This window comes from Perca fluviatilis, chromosome 4 (assembly GCF_010015445.1).
Source record: "Perca fluviatilis chromosome 4, GENO_Pfluv_1.0, whole genome shotgun sequence".
NCBI classification, from domain to species: domain Eukaryota; kingdom Metazoa; phylum Chordata; class Actinopteri; order Perciformes; family Percidae; genus Perca; species Perca fluviatilis.
The window spans coordinates 37986378-38005753 of NC_053115.1; the positions used below are offsets into that span (position 1 = coordinate 37986378).

Below are 19376 nucleotides of genomic sequence, written 5' to 3' on the forward strand. Positions count from 1 at the left end.
CGCTCTTTGTGTTAACTTTCTGGCACAGTTGAGTGTGTGTGCTTCTGTGTTTGTGTGTGTGTGTCGTTGTGGGTGTGTGAAACCTGCAGCTGAAGCCAGACGTGCTGCTGATGTGAAGGACTAAATAAAGCTGTGTCTGGGTGGGTGTGGGGGGAAGATACACAATGCATGGGTTTGCCTGCGTGGGTGTGTGTGTATCCAACTCGGAAAGCTCTCTCCACACTTTTTCATGTAAACACCACACATATGTAAGCTTAGTTATGCAGAGATGAACTATGTTTAAACTCCAGTGGCAAAATGTTTTACCTTCAGTCATATTTAGGGCCGGGTATACCGCCACTGATTTCCCCATTCAGATTCGATTACATGTCCAATTCAGTGCGGATTTGAGATATTTCAGTTGCATAAGAAATTCAGCTTGGATATGAAAGAGATTCTACATTGTACAAAGCAGTTACATGAATGTAGTTTTTATTTAACATGAACCATCAATAAAGTGCAGCTCTACAGTCTCTACAATCGGTCAGTATTAAGTCTAATTTTTTTATTCAGATATCTGGAGGTCAAGGCCATGCCAGTTTTCCCTCGCCCAAATGTAGCCTAACTATGAAGTCTTATTTAATTCAATTCAATTAAATTTTATTTATAGTATCAAATCATAAGAGTTATTTCAAGACACTTTACAGATAAAGTAGGTCTATACCACACTCTATAATATACAATGACCCAACAATTCCAGTAATTCCCCAAGAGCAAGCGTTTGGTGCGACAGTGGCGAGGAAAAACTCCAGACCCAGACAGACCCAGGCTCTTGGTAGGTGGTGTCTGACGGTGCCGGTTGGGGGTGTGATGAATAGTGGCAATAACAGTCACAATAAAGATAATGGAACAGTGACTAGAAATAGTAGTTGTAGTAGTTCATGGCATAGCAGGGCACAGCAGGGCGTTACAGGACGTAACAGGACGTAGCAGGACACTGGAGGGTGCCGCAGAGAGTAGCAGGGTGTAACAGGGCATAGCAGGGCGCGCAGCAGGACCACGGCGACAGGCTACAACCATGGTTTTGGTGCCACCCTAATCCAAGGAAACATGCTGGGTGAAAAAAAAATAAAAATAAGGACTACGGGGAATAAGCTCCCCAGAGCTATTTTAGTAACAAGCATTTCTGGGACATGGATGCACACAAATGGAAAGAGAGAGAAGAGAGAAGCTCAGTGTGTCAAAGGAAGTCCCCCCAGCAGTCTAAAACTATAGCAGCATAATTAAAAGAGACAGGTTAAGGAGAGGAGCCTGGTCGGGCTAGAACTCTCCCCAACCGGATCGGGCTGTACTGGCCTGCCTCCCTCTACTTTGATTATATCATTGATTATATGGTAAATGAATCTGACGACTATGACGAGAAGCAGGTGGGCCGGGCTAGGCGGACGCTGCAACTCCTCACTCCCTAACTATAAGCTTTATCGAAGAGGAGAGTTTTAAGTTTACTATTAAATGTGGTGACGGTGTCTGCCCCCCGGACCCAGACTGGGAGCTGGTTCCACAGGAGAGGAGCCTGATAGCCAAAGGCTCTGGCTCCCATTCTACTTTTAGAGACTCTAGAAACCACAAGAATTCTGGGAGCGAAGTGCTCTAGTGGGACAATAAGGTACTATGAGCTCTTAAGCCTCTTCCCAACAAGCTAGCATGGAATAGCCGGTACTACCAACTAGTGATGGCCAAATAAAGCTTCATGAAGGTTCGTGAACCATTTTCTTTATTTTCTGAGCCCACTAGATGACGCTCTTGTTCGCTCTTGGTCATGAGACCTCATTTGGCCCATCACTACTTGGTACCGATGGATTCCTTGATTCTGGATTTAATGAATCGATATTAGATCATTCAAATGAAAATCAATTTAAATTGGAAAAATGTATTTTTATTTTTTTACCAAACCCGGTCCTAGTCATATTCAAAACAGTTTGTCATGTGTCAGTTGTTTGATGTTTATGAGGATTCAGTGTTTACAACCAGATTTCAGTGAAATGGCTTGGCGAGGAAATTTCAGTTTTCTCATTTGATTGACACCCTAAAACTACAGGGATTTCAGGTAACTATAGTGTTAATTTATGATGTCCCTAAAGTCCTGAAAGATGAGATTCCTATAAATTGAGTGCAAATATTGTTGTCTCAATAAATGTGTACACAAGATTAGGGTTGGTCATCGTTCGGTTTTTGATGCCCAACCCTACTACACAAGATGCGTTTCTTGTGGGCACAAGTTTATAATGTGTGCATGCACAATATTTATTTGTGTGCACATAAATGTAAAAAAAATATCCAATACTTTCAGAACTTCAGTTGCTCTGTACTCGTAAAATAATATTATTTACAAATGAATATGAGCATATTTCTGTCTGTTTTGATATGACCAGTCCGGTAAGGAGAACACCGTCTTCTTCAGTACAAAATCATGTCTCTGACTTAGCTCGAATACAGCAGTCATATGTAATGTTTGTGTGTTAATAATCTTCAGATTATTTGAATATGTTACAATGGAAACAGGGACGCTGTCTCGAGTCTACAAGTTGCTGTTGATACTTTTTTTAATGTAATTTAATTTACCTACACTGTATTGTTTTGGATGCAGACATTAAAAAAAGAAATTTTAGAATACCCCAGACAAAAACTGTTTACAATACTGGTGTTAGAGAGTACAAGGGCGTAACTTTGGGTTCAACATTGGTGGGGTTGAGCTCTCCAACTATCTAGGGAGGTCCCGGGACATATATTGAGAATAGGGATTTCCCGAACAGCGTTTTTCTGATCGTGATTTTTTTTAAATATTGAATATCTGCCGATACCGAGTCCCAATCCGATACCTGTATTTGCTCAGATAACAGAGCTGCACACCGTTGTTTAAAAAAAACAAAAATATGTTTAAAGCTTAAAGGTCCTATGGCATGAAAATTTCACTTCATGAGGTTTTTTAACATTAATATGCGTTCCCCCAGCCTGTCTATGGTCCCCCAGTGGCTAGAAATGGTGATAGGTGTAAACCGAGCCCTGGGCATCCTGCTCTGCCTTTGAGAAAATGAAAGCTCAGATGGGCCGATCTGGAATCTTCTCCTTATGAGGTCACAAGGGGAAAGGTTACCTCCCCTTTCTCTGCTTTGCCCGCCCAGAGAATTTGGCCCACCCATGAGAGAGAGACATCATGGCTTTCAAACGAGCAAAGTGGCAGTTGGTCAAGGCCACACCCCCACCCTCCACCTTGCCCTCCCCCCCCAAAAAAAGCCAAAATTGGCTCCGATCCGATACTGTGATCGGGACATCCCTAATTGAGAAAAGCGAAAAATCTTTGAAAAAATTGTCCAAACAACCCCCTTGAAGCAGGCAACAAAAATGTTGACATAAATTTTCCAAAAAAAACCTTCCAACATAAGCAACAAATACATAAAAAAGTGGCAAAAATGTAAAAAAGAAGCAATAAAAACATTCAGAAAAAAAGGCAGTTCCGATTATTTGGGGGGGTGGTGTTCTAGTAACCCCCCAGCAGATTACGCCTATGAGAGACTATAATGTTTTTGTACCATGGGGGAAGCTGCCCCTTTAATGTACCTTGACTTCTCTAGTTGGGTCTCTGTGGTGTTGTTGAGCCTCTGGAGTTGACTCCGTAATAGGAGCAAGGCTCCAGAGGACAGTTTGGAGCAGTATAAGCGCCGGTCCTCAGCCTCCCTGGTGGGTCTGGCACCGGGCTGTGTCTCCCTGGCAGCTGGCAGACACCAGGTTGGCATCCGCATGTTGGATAATCACAGACACAAAGAATTAAAGAGGACAGAAATACACAGCAGTGTTCTGTTTTTATCTTGATGGAGGATTAGAGTGATATGCTGGTTAGATAACATATTATCTTGATTATTGATATATTACAGATATATCAGTGTATATAATTCAAGAAATGAACCTCTTTTATTAGGGAGTGACCAATACTGGTTTTTCAAGGCTGAAACCGATACCAATTATTAGTTAATGAAACCAATAACCGATATTTGGAACTGATGTGAATTTCCAGTGAAAATGAAAATCTTTAAGTCAAAATTAACTAAACTAACTGCGTGTCAATCACTGCTCATACACACGCATTCATTCTCCCTTGTGGGGGGAGGGGCTTAGGAGACCGTTTTGGGCTTTAGCGGAAAGGGGGGAGGGACTGAGAAGTTATCGATGTTCAAATTTTTTGGGTAAGTCCTGGATCTTCACAATCCTACCTACAGCACCTTTATGTTGAGGTTGACAAGGAATGTTACAAACCCCAACACAACACTTTGTTTAAATGCATTAAGCAATTATTTAATAAATGAGAAACTTTCATGGGGCTTATGGCCTGCTTACTGTAGCCTATATTTGCATCAATGCCCATGCTGTAAATGACAAAAAATCCACTATATATTCCACCTCTAACATATTGTAACAGTATGTATGATGTTATCATTATTATCACTACAGAATAAACACATCATTGTCCCAATGTAGAGAAAATGACAGGGGCCTCTGGAAAGTTCATAAAACAACTTTGTTTGTAAAGGAAATGTGACATAATTTCACCTGGATGTATTGTTTAGCTTTTTGTCCCACTTTGCAAAAAAAACTCCCTATTCACTCCCAGTGGTCTCTGTCTGGAGAAGGTCTGGAACAATGGATGTAATATATTGACCTGTATGCAAGATTACAAAGTGGCACCCATTCAGTTCAATGGAGTGGCTCGCCTGGCGCATCTGCCAAAAAAGTTTCTACGTTTAGGTTTACTTTCGTGGAGTGGGGCATTGAGAATCGGTTCCAACTTGAAATCGTTTAAAAAAATTACGGAGAACAGTAAGCGGCACTCCAAAGTGTGGCTTTATGTTGAAAAAGCCCGGTAAAACTGTAAATCACCATTGAATAAAAATAAAATGATCCTCTTATCTGTGAAATAAGCATGTGACCCGTTTTAACTCCAACCCCTCAAAGAATCGGAATCGATAAGAACTGGAATCAAAAGGAAGAATCAGAATTGGAATCAGAATTGTTAAAATCAAAACGATGCCCAACCCTACTGTCGTAATATGCGGCCCACTGATTATGCGCAGTAGTGTTTTTCGCGCTGGCCCCGCCCGCGTGTTCCTGCTCGGCCCAGAGACTTTACATTGTGGTGACGTCACAGGTTATTAAATCGCTTTTCTCGGCTCTAGGCGAGTTTTTCAAATATCAAAAGTCCTTGGATTAAAATACTCAGCCCGCACATCAATTTAGGTTCACAATAAATTTTATCTAGTTGTGCGCCAAACACAAAAAGACAGAAAACTGTTTTTCAAACTGCAATTATGCGACAGCAGAATTTGGCAGATATGCCAACTTTGAGACTCAGAAATTCGCCCAGAACCAGAGCGTTTACATATTAAGGCTGTGAAACAGTTTGCTCTGAGTCGCCTGTGTGGAAGCCAACTTTAGAAAAAATTTAATCTTTGTTTTGCTTGATTTTCTAAACTCTATGATGGCTAAGGAGCTTTTTTTGCTGACTTTTGTAGGGCTTTATGTCAAGTCTGAATTCTGACTTTTTTCTAAGAATTCTGACTTTAAACTCTGAACTCAATACATTTTTTAACATTTTGCCCTAATCCTGTTCCGTAAATGTTGTAGTAATGTGAGAGAGTTTTGGAGAAGGTGCAGTGTTTCCTCTATGTTGATTGGCAAGTGGCGGTCCGCCACGGTTAGATTTCTCCCGCCACGGTATCAGAAATGTACAAAAAGCCGTCTATCAGCAGTGATTGTTAGAGAGCATGTCGGATAATAGCGCGGACACTGAGAAAAGGGAAAAAGATAAAAGAGACTGGAGGACCCAGTTGAGATGGCATGTGTGCATCCTTGAGAACTGTAAATCGTATAACTCATGTTGTCAGTTCATTTAAGCCTGTATTAGTCTATAGTTCTTGCAAATTTAAATTAAGTTAACTGGTGATTTTCGTTGTTTCACCTTCACCTGCTAGCTAAATTGCACGTCGCTGTTGATTCAATATAATAGCGATTGCTCAACGCCCTTGCTCACTTTTGTATTTTAGGTGCATTAATTACATGCTGAAGTAGGCTAGTTACACTGCATTGAGATACTGGAAGTGCCGGAATTCCATAACTACTAGAACTGCCATGAGCGGTCATTTTGACCGCCAGATTCCAAACTCTATAATCTCTCATGATAAATACCCAATTGCGATATTAATGCATGTATTGTCTTAGGATATCTTTAGAACAACGTAATAACACCGACATGTACATTTTAGCGATTCTAATTATTAGCCTAATATGTGTTTCAATAATTCATATCATGGCATAGTAAACCGCGATTATTTCGTACATTCATATCCCGAAACATATTGGGGGAAATTCATTCAACATAATTCACAGCCAAATAACGATTAAAAGTATGTTATTTGAACATTTATAACCTAACCTAACCTGGCACTGCCTCCGTTTTGGTGTCTGCTGTGGTGCGCGGCGCTGTTTGGACCGTGCGCCGCTTCCCTTTTTTCCTCCATAAACTCCGCTCTCAGCTCCTACGCCAGTTGCTGCATGAATTTCCTCCGGGACATTTTACTGCTGGTGCACTTCTTGGAGAGGATGTGTGCAATGATTCTAGCCAGTTGTAGGATGTATAAAGTTATATGAACACGTAGACAGCTACCAGCAATCTACGTCTAGCCTGCCGCGCCTTTCACAGAGCGAGCGCCCGATGCTTGCCTTCTGATTCAGAACAGAGTCCATCCACGCCGTAGTAGCCTACATTACCGACTCTAGCTTTGCCTTTGGCCCATCGGTGATGCCCACACTTGTTACCGAGACCGCTAGTTACGTTTCTCTGACACAGACTATGATTATTACCAAGCAACCAAGATGCATCTTCAACCACGCAAAAGATTAAAAACAAAACCGCGAAAATCCGAGCGGTCAATATGACAGTGTATGGCCAAAATAGGTCAAAGTGATTGTATTTTCTTTGCCTTTTGTGTAATGTATATAAAAACAATTTTAAATGAAAATACAGACTCTTTTAGGAAAAGTCAGGAAGCAGCAGGATTGTATTTTTTATTCAGCAAAGTTATTACATACATACATTTCAAAACGGTCAAAATGACCGTCATGGCCGTTCTAGTGTTAAGGAACAGGACCATCTGGCAGCATGTAGCTACTCAGCATTAATGGAACATCTCTTTCTGAATTCCCCTATAACCGAGCCTTGGAGTTATTTTTCCAAAAGCCAAGAAAAATCAAATGCACACAGCAAGGCTGCCAACTTTGCCACTGAGGCAAAGATGCAATTAGTTTCATTATGAATGGTTTCATTTTGGTTTTGGTTTCCCTATGAAGAATTTCTTGTAAAATTCATTTTGTAGACCTGTTGTTAAGTGCCCTACAGTTCCTCAAAAATACAGTTCAATCAAAACTGAAAATATGCCTCATTGTGTGTGAATAGAGGTGAATAAATATATTTGTTTGTGTTGCAGCGAAGTGTCAGTTCCGTTTAATACGTAAAACATTTGGCGGCAGGGTGCGGGACTTGGGGGTTCCGACAGATCTGCCCCCATTGCTAAAAAGAAATCCTAAAGGTGTCTTTGTCTTAGTAGTATATGATTGAGGGAAGGGAGCTGATGTTAGGCAAAATGCATCGACATCAAAATTGTAATGCACATAAACAAATACCGTTTAGTACTATATTCAGTGCAGGACTAATAGAAAGAAAACTTAGTTCCATGTCAAAAAATCTGAAATCTGAAAATGACTTTTAAGAGTTAAATGATGGTCAAACATAAGTCTTCAGTATGGCCCTCGGTTTAACATTTTGGCCATAACATTTTACATAACATCTTTTAACTCCAGATCATACTCTGCTTAGATTGCGCATGCATAGGAGTGTTTATGTGTGTTTATGTTTAAATCTCTCTCTCGCTGCAGAGGTAGGGACAAATAAGCTGGAAGAAAGGAAAAGAGAAAGAAAGAAGGAGAGAAAGTGTTTGAATGCGGGCAGCTGCTCTGTGGGGATTGCGGTCAGTGAGAGCCGCCCCGGAGGAAAAAAAGACCAGATCCTTTCCCGCAAAGACACGATTGTTTCTACCTCTCTCCCCCCCGTGTTTAAATTCCTCTCATTCTGGCCTCACGGACCCTGGCCGCTAGTCAACTGTCTGCAGGAGAGGGAGTATTGGGACAGCAGTGGGAAGGCGAGAGGGAAATGTGAAAGGGATGAAGGCCAGGATGATTTCACATAGAGAGGGAGGCGGAGCGAGTGCAGGGGAGAGAAGACATTCGGAGGGAAAAGGAGAGAGAGGAGTTTTTTGTTGTTGTCTTTTTTCAAAATGTATTCAACATAAAAGAATTAAAAAGTAACATTTAGTTTAAAAACGGAACATAGGACACAGTTACGGCACAAGACAAAAACACACGTACAGGATATTAGCATGGGCTAGACCAGTCATTCCCAAACTGTGGTCCGTGAGCGTACTGCAGGTGGCCCGTGGAAAATCAAAATAAAATATTAAATAATAGTTTTTTTTAACCTTCATTTTACCAGGAAACTCCCATAAAAATTAAGAATATGTATATTGATATAACATTTACATTTAAATTAAATTGTCAAGTTATTTTGTGATTACTAAAATAGGCTAGTGGCGCTCGGCCCTAACACTAAAATCGCCAAAGGTTTTGGAATTTTGACTATAATCAAGTGTTCTTATTACTATCTAGATTTAATACTCCATTGCTATGGAAATAAGCCTGTTGTTCAAATGAACCTGATTATGGCCTCGGGCGCTTGAGTAAATAAATAAATAAAATATGTGGCAGCCGTTGCGTGCAGTAAACTTTCTTTTAACGAGCCTGTCGTACTGATGCGATAACCAGTTATAGTTTTAGTGACAGTGGGCCTATTAAGAGGTGCAGATTAATTCAGGTAGGACCGTGTGTAGACATATTTTATTATGTGTATTATGAGGTGGTCCGCGAAAATTCTTGATTACAAATAGCGGTCCACACACACAAAAAGTTTGAAAAACCCTGGGCTAGACAGATACAGACAGCTAAAAAAAACTGCACAGACAGTGCTAACAAGACTTGGACAATACATGAACAGTCAGTGAGTGCAGGTGTAACTGTTGAGACGGTACAGTTTGAATGCATTTTTTGAAATATGGGATGATGGTAGTGTTCTGATGTGATGGGGAATGTCATTCCAAATTTTGGTGTATGTATGAAAAAAGGATTTCTGACCATAGTTGTTTTTGTATTGGGTGGGGGGGATGAGGGCCTGTGAGACTGACCTAGCGGTAGGCGTACCGGTCTCATATTGTGTGTCGGAAGAAGTGCAGCAAGTGTTGGTGAAGCACTATTTTGAATCTGAAAATAAAATGTAATAGCGTGGCTGTTTAGGTAGTTCTGGTAAGTCAGAGCGTTTGAGCGTGTGAGTGCAATGCAATGGTGAAACCAATCCAATCCAATCCAACTTTATTTGTAAAGCACATTTAAAACAACCAGGCTCACCAAAGTGCTGACCACTTTGGAAGATTACTGTGGATCTTGAGAGCTCAGTTGTACAGTCGGGCTATCGTTTCAGTCATTTCCTTAGTGGTAAGAGACCAGATTGGAAGACAGTAGGACATTGTTGAAAACACAATTGCATGTAAGTAGGTTTCAGAAACAGAAAAGGAGAGATAAGATCGTTTTGATGATCGGATTGTTATACACATAAAGTTTCTGATTCAGCTTTTCTTTTTTGTTAGATTAGAAATGTGTTCCCGGTATGTAAGGTGTGAATCAAGTACCACACCAAGATATTAGTAAGTATTTGTAAAGGGTGAACAGGGGTAGGTCTGATTCCTACTGGTTTTCCTTAAAGAATTACACACACACACACACACACACACACACACACACACACACACACACACACACACACACACACACACATATATCACACTCCTACTGTACAGGCAGGGCACACATTCAGGCAGGTATATACAGTACCGGTCAAAAGTTTCACTTAGAAATTCTCATTCCACTCCATTATAGACAGAATACCAGCTGAGATCAGTTGCATTGTTATTTTAACCAGAGCAGCAGTTTTCAGATTACATTATGTGCTTACATAATTGCAAAAGGGTTCTCCAATATTTCTCTGTTAGCCTTTTAAAATGATATCAGATTAGTAAACAGAATGTGCCTTTGGAACATTGGATGAATGGTTGCTGATAATGTCCAATGTAGATATTGCATTAAAGATCAGCCACCCAGTCAGATCAGCTGGTATTCTGTCTATAATGGAGTGGAATGGAAATTTCAAAGTGACCCCAAACTTTTGACCGGTAGTCTATGTGTCCACCGAGTAGTTATTAATCGCGTCTTCATTATGAGTAGAATAAACAGTTAAAGCTCAGATATTAGGCAGACGTGATTTTAAAATGAGTGAAACAACAAGATAAATAGATTATCTATACATTATTTCTGATTTGCCACATCTAAGGTTAAGGTCTGGTTAAGTTTAGGCAACTAAAATGACTCAGTAAAGTTTAGGGGACCAAATCAAACTCTTTGTTGTCCTATCCATCCACCCCCGACCTCTTCTTTGAGGTTTTTTGGCCCTATAATGACACACCACTTCCTCCATTGCTCCTGACAGACGGCAGTAATTATTCCCACAACCGCCCCAGGTTGTCTTGTAGGTTTACTGCAAGTGTTGCTGGAGGTTTGACCCCTTTTCCATGCACCTTGGAAGTAGCCAAAGTTGTGCCAGAAATCACCGCTCTGCTTCTACCTGCTATTACCTCCTCCAAAGCTCTGCCAGATGTAGCGTACTTGTGTTTAATTGGCAAAGCACGCTTGGCATCAACAGGGGAGAAGGGCATTCCACTGCAGGAGTGGTTTGAGAAGTTTACTTTTTTTTTCCTGTGACACTGAGTGACTGTTGGAATCCATTGTAACTAGGGGTGAAACGATATATTGATCTGGATCGCATACCATTCTTCTGAAGGAACATAGTTAGGAGTTGTTTACTCTAATTTTTAGTTTCTCCTTTCTCTCTTTTGGAAATACATTTTTAGATGGGGTGACAGAGAAAACCCTGAAGTTGAAGGTTAATAATCTGAGGACAGGGGATGGAGTTGCTGTTAAGTCTTGTTGTGTGTGCCTGCCGTGTCCACCAGGGGACAGTATGGCTCAGGCTTCCTGTCAACCCGGGAAACTAGAAAGCTGGTTGTTGTTGCCAACTGGGCCAGACGTCTGCTGCCTGCGTTTGGTGCTCCGCTGCTGTGAAGTGATGGAATCAGGCCAGCAGGTGATTCATGAGAGGCCTCTGTTGTAGCTGCCAAGCCTGGAGAATATTCAGGGCAGCACTCAAACTACCTGAACTGTAGCGCTGTCGGACATGACTGGAAGGTATATGAGGCGTCCTGTATGACTACAGTGTTTCTCCAATGGGGGTAAGTGTACCCCTTGGGGTACTTTAGAGTAATAAAAAAAAATCTCAATCATGCATGATTCCTGAAATAATTATACTATGATATTGAGTGAATTTAGTGATGGATCCTAAACATTTAAAATAGCAATTCAGTGTTTTTCAGTTACAAGGTTATTGTTAAGTGCACTGTTGGTGCAGCGCTGTAATGTACCTGTAATCTAATGCAGGGGTCTTCAACGTTTTTTAAGCCAAGGACCCCTTAACTGAAAGAGAGACGAAGCAGGGACCCCCTACTGCATATATTGAATAAAATGAAGTTGCATATTAAACTGGGCCTACAATAACATGTAGAGCGGCCTAAAGCCTTTATAAATACCTTTTTTGCATAGAATCCTAGGATATTAAAATAGCCTATTCATTGTTGACATGCTTTTATGAATCATGTTTTAAAGGTCCCATGGCATGAAAATGTCACTTTATGAGGTTTTTTAACATTAATATGCGTTCCCCCAGCCTGTCTATGGTCCCCCAGTGGCTAGAAATGGTGATAGCCCTGGGTATCCTGCTCTACCTTTGAGAAAATGAAAGCTCAGATGAGCCGTTTTGGAATCTGCTTGTTATGAGGTCATAACAAGCATAACAAGTTATGAGGTCATAACAAGCAAGGTTACCTCCCCTTTCTCTGCTTTGCCCGCCCAGAGAATTTGGCCAACCCATGAGAGAGAGACATCATGGCTTTCAAACGAGAAAAGTGGCAGTTGGTCTAGGCCACACCCCCACCATCCACCTTGCCACTCCCTCTCTCCTCCTCAATAGCTTCAGACACAGAAATGGCACATCCTAATGAAAGCTCATTGTAGGACTGGCTCTAGTGGCTGTAGTTCTGCACCAAAGCTGAATTTCGGGAAAGAGACTTCAGATACAGTATTAGGGGACCACTAAGGTCTATAGAAAAGCATCCAAAGAGCACCATGTCATGGGACCTTTAATGTTAAACATACATGTGGAGCAGTGAATCCTTATTGAATCCTTTATCTGTGGACGACCTTTCCTATAGGCCAGTAAGCCTATCATCAGTGTGGAGTTCTATTTGCTGATAAATATGTTGGACTCATGTTAAGACTTTTTAATTTTGGAAAAAACTTTCAAATGCATGTCTTTTTTTCTACAAAAAAAAATGTTTTGTGCAGGTCAGGGGGTGCTTGGCTGAAAAAAATATGACACCCACACTGCTGCAGTGGCCCTCATAAGGATCTTACTGTATCTGTATCTATGACTGGAAGCTGCTACAACCTTTTTGTATCCCTAATAGGTAAGGAAGGACACAACTTAATCGTAGCTGTTTGTTAGGAAGGAGTTCAATGTCCTGCATAGTATCAGTGTTTACTGCTTACCAGCAACAGCTACTGTAATTAAGTTGGAGTCAGTTGGACATGTTGCTTTATTTTAAATCTATGCAGAGCCATGCTTGGTCTCCATCTGCCTCATCAGAGCTGGGAAACTGCGGCTTGTTGCCGTAAATGTTGATAATCTAAATCCTCTTCTTGCCCGTTGTCATCAGTATGTTAAAAAAAGAGTGAATCTGTTTTCAGTTTAATACGATTACTTTTACATCCAGCTTGATCAAACTCTGGGGAAAATGATGACCTTTGACCTCTTCCCAGTCGATGCTGTGAGAGCTTTTGTCTGGTGTCTGCTTCTGCTGGTCACTCAGCGTGTTTTCCTTTCTGCTAATGTAGCCTCCTCCCTTCCTCAGTCCTCCGGGCCATGCCCCGGAAATTGATCGAAGTCTGCCATCACTTAGTGAGGTCCAATCACTTAAATGCATTTAGCAGGAGATGGAAAGTGAGGAGAGAGGAGCAAGGAAACGAGGTGTTACCTATAATGCAGTGTTTCAGCACCCCTTTGATCAGAACATTTATTGATTGGTCTTCAATGGGACAGGAAAAGAAATGGGATGTTGTGGAAACTGCTTTGCTGTAATAGTTATGTTATTGCATGATTTGTAATATGCAAGACACCCGGGGAAACAGGGACGGTGGCTCTAACGTTCGTGTTTATGTGTGGAATCTGAATCATGAATGCAACATTCTTTGCAACTTCGTCTAATTAAGCAATCTCATGTCTACAATGATTTCTCATGTTTCAATAATCTGACTATATGCAGGTTATTATTATTGTCCTGTAACAGGCTTAGGTAGAAAAGGATGTCAGACTTGCCGTATCTGCAGTCTTTTGCAAACTAATTGAGCTACAGATTTAATGCCGATTAATTAAAGCCAATTGTATCGCTCCCTCACGTCTGTTCTGTTCTTTCAGTCATTAACACATTTTAACGAATGCCTCGTAATCCCCATGCTAATCAAAAAAATCCCTTATAGGGGGCTTTCACGCCAACAATGTTTGGTCTGAACTTTCGGGCTTTTCAGTTTCACCCGAACCAAAATGACAGGTGTAAAATCTCCCCCGGACCACGGTCCGGACCAAACCGCTGGACCTTGGTCTGACGAAAAGAGGCGATCTTGGTGCGCATGAAACTGAACCAGGATCCGGTTCGTTTCTAGTGTGAAAGCCTTTTTTTTTTTCATGGTTCTGAGCAAACAGACATCATGTGACATGGCGTTCTGAATTCAATTCAATTTTATTTATAGTATCAAATCATAACAAGAGTTATATTGAGACACTTTACAGATAGAATAGGTCTAGACCACACTCTATAATTTATAGTCCCAACAATTCTAGTAATTCCCCCAAGAGCAAGCATAGTGCGGTGAGGAAAAACTCCCTTTTAGGAAGAAACCTCAGTAGACCCAGGCTCTTGGTGGGCGGTGTCTGACGGTGCCGGTTGGGGGTGTGATGAACAGTGGCAATAACAGTCACAATAAAGATAATGGAACAGTGACTAAAAATGGTAGTCGTAGTAGTTCATGTCATAGCAGGGCACTGCAGGGCGTTACAGGATGTAGCGTGGCCCAGCAGAGTATAGCTGGACGTAGCAGGATGCAGCAGGGTTCAGCAGGGCCCGGCAGGACGCAGCAGGACACCGCAGAGCGTAGCGGGGTGTATTGAAGAAAGACCACCGCGATAGCTGCAACCAAGATCTTGGTGCCATCCTAGTCCAAGGAAAAATGCTGGGAAAAAGAAACATAAGGACTCCGGGACGTAAACTCCCCAGAGCTAGGTTAGTAAAAAGCATTTCTGGATCTCCTCACTCCCTAACTATATGCTTTCTCAAAGAGGAGGGTTTTTAGTTTATTCTTAAATGTGGTGACACTGTCTGCCCCCCCCCGAACCCAGACTGGGAGCTGGTTCCACAGGAGAGGAGCCTGGTAGCTGAAGGCTCTGGCTCCCATTCTACTTTTAGAGACTCTAGGAACCACAAGTAACTCTAAATGCTCGGAGCGTGAATGTGACCACTATCTCACTGCAGCGGCTCAGTGCTCTGTGGAACTCTGTGGGAGGCTTAAGCGGGACCTGTTTGGGATGTAACACAGCTCAAGATTCCTCGGCTGGTTGTTACGGAGTTCTGTCTTGTCTTGTTTTGTGGTGTTGTCCTGGCCTCTCTCTGATCTTATCCAGGTACCGTTGTTAGGACAAACACCAGCTGCTTCCAAGGGCTAAAGCTCATTTGTTAGAAAGCACATTCCCCATGCAGTCCCAGTCCCTTAGCTATGTCTTAATCCATCTCCTCCCTCCTCCCTCCTTTACTGCCAGACCACCCGGGTCATTGTTTCTTTACATTCCAGCAGGATTGATTTCCTGACCTAAACAACACACTCAATCAGCAGTAGCATCAACCATATATATATATATATATATTTATTTTTTTTAACTCATTTTCTAATGAGTAAATGGAACAGATGATACACATCAGTACTTGTAGTAGCCATAAACATGTATCTTTTAAGGCTGGTGTAATTTTGAGTTGATTTGTATTGCATATGAATTTGACCATAGTCCGAACTAAGGAAGAAAATGGCTAAATGCCAATTTAAACTAAAATGTAATGCTTATTAATACACATTAATACACCCATGTATTTACCCATTTGAAGACAAACGCACCAAGGTGAAACCATGACCGAAACCAAAACTTCATCTAACTAACCCCCATCTTCAAGAAACCCATTTACCTCAATATATACCAATACATGGAGGTCAAACTGATATCAAATAGCTGTCACTTCAGCTTAGCTGGGAGCTGTGCACATGTTGAGTAGCTCATGACAATTGTGGCAACCCAGGGGACTTAGAGGCAAGACTTACAATAAAGTAGGAGACTCAGAGACAGTAAGCTTTTAACATAAAGTGTCTCTTTTAATAAATAATTTTGGGGGAAAGGGGAGTGGGTTAAACTTGAACAAAAGAGTCTTCCCGTCTGGGGTCCTTTGGCCTGTAGCCCTTCTCTCAAGGCAGACCTGTTCCACTGTCCTGTGGGGTAGAGCAGAGAGACAGGTGAGTCCTTTTCAATTACCTCTGTATGTGTCTCCAGTGGGAAGAGAGATCAGGTTCCTTTTCCTAGGCCGATGGTCTCCTTCCCAGGCACTCAGTGGAAGCCCCAACGGTGTTGCCTGCTTGGTCCTTGGTTCCCAACTTGTGCCTCTGTTGCATGGATCTGGCTCAGGAAATGCCTCCCCTGGTTCCCTGATGGGCTGCAGGTGTGACCAGTGCCATGTGGCCAGTGGCTGCAGCACCTGAACTGGATAATACACTCCCTCTATTACCCCTCCCAGCCACAGTTCAGTGCATATATTTTGACAGGATAGTGTAGTCTAAAATCGCGTGCATGCTGGGCATTGACAAGAAATTACTCTTCTTCTTCTTCTTCTTCTTCTTCTTCTTCTTCTTCTTCTTCTTTTGTTTAATGGTAAATTGCAGCCGGGCGGAGCATTACTGCCACCTTTTGTCGTTGTTGTTTTCTCACTAACTGGTGGAAGTATAGTGGTACTTATTGAAAAAAACACACGTATATGTTACATTTGTATAGTTCGCGTTTCGCCGTTTCAATAGTAACCGCCGCAGCTTCCTCGCCCTTCACTTTCACAAGTTCGAAAATATGTTGGTGGTCCCGTAGCTTCCGCCCTGTAGCAAAGATGGCGGTCGTTGAGTGTGAGTAGTGTCCGCCGATCCACACTTAACATTTTGACCGTTTCGAGTTCAGCATCCGGGTACTCGCAGTGTGCTACATGTGGCTACAATTTGTCAGTGTGAAGCCACTATGTACCCCAAAAGAGCAAGTTAAAGCTATAGTTTGTAGTCGGCTCATCCACATGACACAAGCCTTCCATAATCGCGCAATACCCCCACCCCTCCTCCACGCAGTTGCAAGTAGCCAAGGAGGACACGGAGGATTAAAGAAACATGATGGACTCTTCAGAAGAGGTCATTATTTCCCCACGATTTTCTGCGCACGAAAGTCGCCGGACGACAGAATGTTCTGAACATAGCCAGACTGAGAATTATAGAGAGAGTTGTGTGGAGCCGATTGCCTTAATTAGCTTTGTAGCAACTCATTTGGCAATGGCTTGAATGTAACAGACAGACATTAATATCAAAACGTTACGCACTAAAGCTTTAAGTACAGTGCGCAAATTGAAATACAGCACTGCACACACTTTGTCGAAAATAGTAATAAATGTTATGCTCTGTTGACTGTGAGCAAGACAACACCTGATTTATTGTTTGATGATAATTGAAGAGCCTCACATATATGTGGCACAGGGCCATATACTGTATGGCCATTCTGCTGTAGGCTACCTCCCCCTGCTAGAAAGCCACGCAAACGCTGCCAGCTCTCTGCTCTGGATGGTGGCCACATTTCTGCTGGCTCTGTGCCATACCGAGCATACCTTTTAGAAAATGATGGTACAAACAGATGCTCACCATGTTGCAGCTTCCACCTTCAACCTCCAACCTTAACATTGGGCTTTTGCAAGTGATGGCACTTTAAATTATGTTTGCTAAATTTCAAGCAAATAATATTAACCAACCATCATGCTTTGCTTTTGTAGGGTCTTGCTTTTTGTTGTACCCTCAGCTGGTCTATGTTAAAAACTAAAAGTAATCAGAGTAGTCTAAACTTTACAACTTTTCATTTGTTCCCTTCCTCTGTCACTCTCTTAGCCTTGACGAAGTGAAAACACACACGAGAGGGTCCAAGTTTGAGATGAAAACACGGACAACACCCAAAAACAAGTTCAGGTCTATTTTAATGCCCACAGTTCCATGGTTAGCATTGCTAAGCCTCCGTCCTGATTGACAGGTCGGTGTGTAGCCACGCCCCTAAAGCATCCCCTGCTTTATTTATTTTAAATAGGACCATAATTTACTAAATGAACATCATGCTGTATTCAAGAAGAATTGAAACTAGCGGTTGAGGCCATAAACTCATTATGAAAATGTTTACTGAGGTAATAAATCAAGTGAAAAGTAGGATCATTCCCCCATAGACTTCTATAGAAACTGAAACTTCTTTTTGGAGCCAGTAGAGTCGCCCCCTGATGGAAATGAGATAGAATGATTTATGGCACTTCAGCATTGGCTTCACTTTTCAGACCCGAAAGCATTGTCTATTATATTTACAGTCTAACTGCCAACAGACAGTGTTTTTTAGCTAGCTAGTGGTAAGCCTGTTGACAAGTCGCTAGCTGGTGTGACAAACATCGCATTTCCTATAACTTCTTCACAATAAAAGCATCCCACCGATTAGTTAATAGTAAGCTTTTTTTATGATTAACAATTTTAATTTTAACGCAACAGATAAAGCATACAATTTGCAAAATGAGCATACCCCCCCTCCCCCCTTGTCATCACCACCCAACAGTAAGCTTTTAATGTGAAGCAGCAACAGCAGGAAAGGTTCTATTTGCATCAGCAACTGCATCCCCCATGAGTATACCAGAGAATCTACAAGGAAGGAAGGAAGACAGGGAGGAAGGGAAGAGGAAAGGAAAGAGGAAGGAAAGATACAGATGGCAGAAAAAAAGTCCCCTATTACTTGGAAGTCAAAGGAAGGGGGGGGGGGGGGACCAAAAACGTGGTTATACAGTAGTTTGTAGTTTAGTCACTGATATCAATTAATAAGCCTTTTAACTCCACGCAGACATAGTATTGTGATATTGCAACTTACAGATTTCTGACTGCCTTTCAAACAGTACAGTACATCGTAATGGAACACATCACCGTGAGGAGCCATAAGGAGTAGAGACATTATCCAGATATATGTGATTAAGTGCAGCCTCTCAGGATTCATGTTGACAGGATGACATGTTAATATGCACTGTAATATGGGAGACCTGCTGAGCTCTGGGCCCAGGGGCTGCTACTCAAGCTGCTTTTAATGCTGACATCGACAAATGCATGTGCCTGTAGGCCCATGAGGCATCATCATGTACACTGTGTAAACTGACAAAGTTATATCGTGTATAGGGTTGGGTATATTTCGCATCTGAACCAATATCAGTACCGATACCGGTACCTGAAATTAGGTTCTGGTACCCAATGGTACTTTTTTCTGTACTTTCCCTCTGTAATTACACAAAAATTATTTCAGTTGTAAAATAATTCCAAACCTATTTATCCTATTTACTTAAAACATTATGTTATTTATTTAGAATATTTTACACTCTAAAGAAATTAAACAAAATAAAAATAAAACCCCTCCCTCTCTCCTCCCAAACCCGTCCCTACAACCTATTAAATTGAATAATTATTCAACTTTTATTCTTGTATTTGTATATTATTATATTTTAGCCTATTTTATTTTCATCATGACCATTTTTAATTGCTCTTTAATGTTTTATGTAAAGCTCTTTGAATTGCCTTGTTGCTGAAAGGTGCTCTAGAAATAAAGTTGCCTTGCCTTACAACCTCAGCCTGTCAGTCAGTCCCCAGGGCACAGAAACCACCGTTGTGCCTGCTCGTGT

The 19376-nt window shown here is 41.6% G+C and overlaps 1 protein-coding gene across 2 annotated transcripts in view; it reads left to right on the plus strand.

Annotated features, from left to right (window-relative positions):
• Nucleotides 1-19376, plus strand: part of plekha6 (pleckstrin homology domain containing, family A member 6) — a 135321-nt gene that overhangs the window by 25672 nt on the left and 90273 nt on the right. The gene's annotated exons all lie outside the window — the stretch shown is intronic.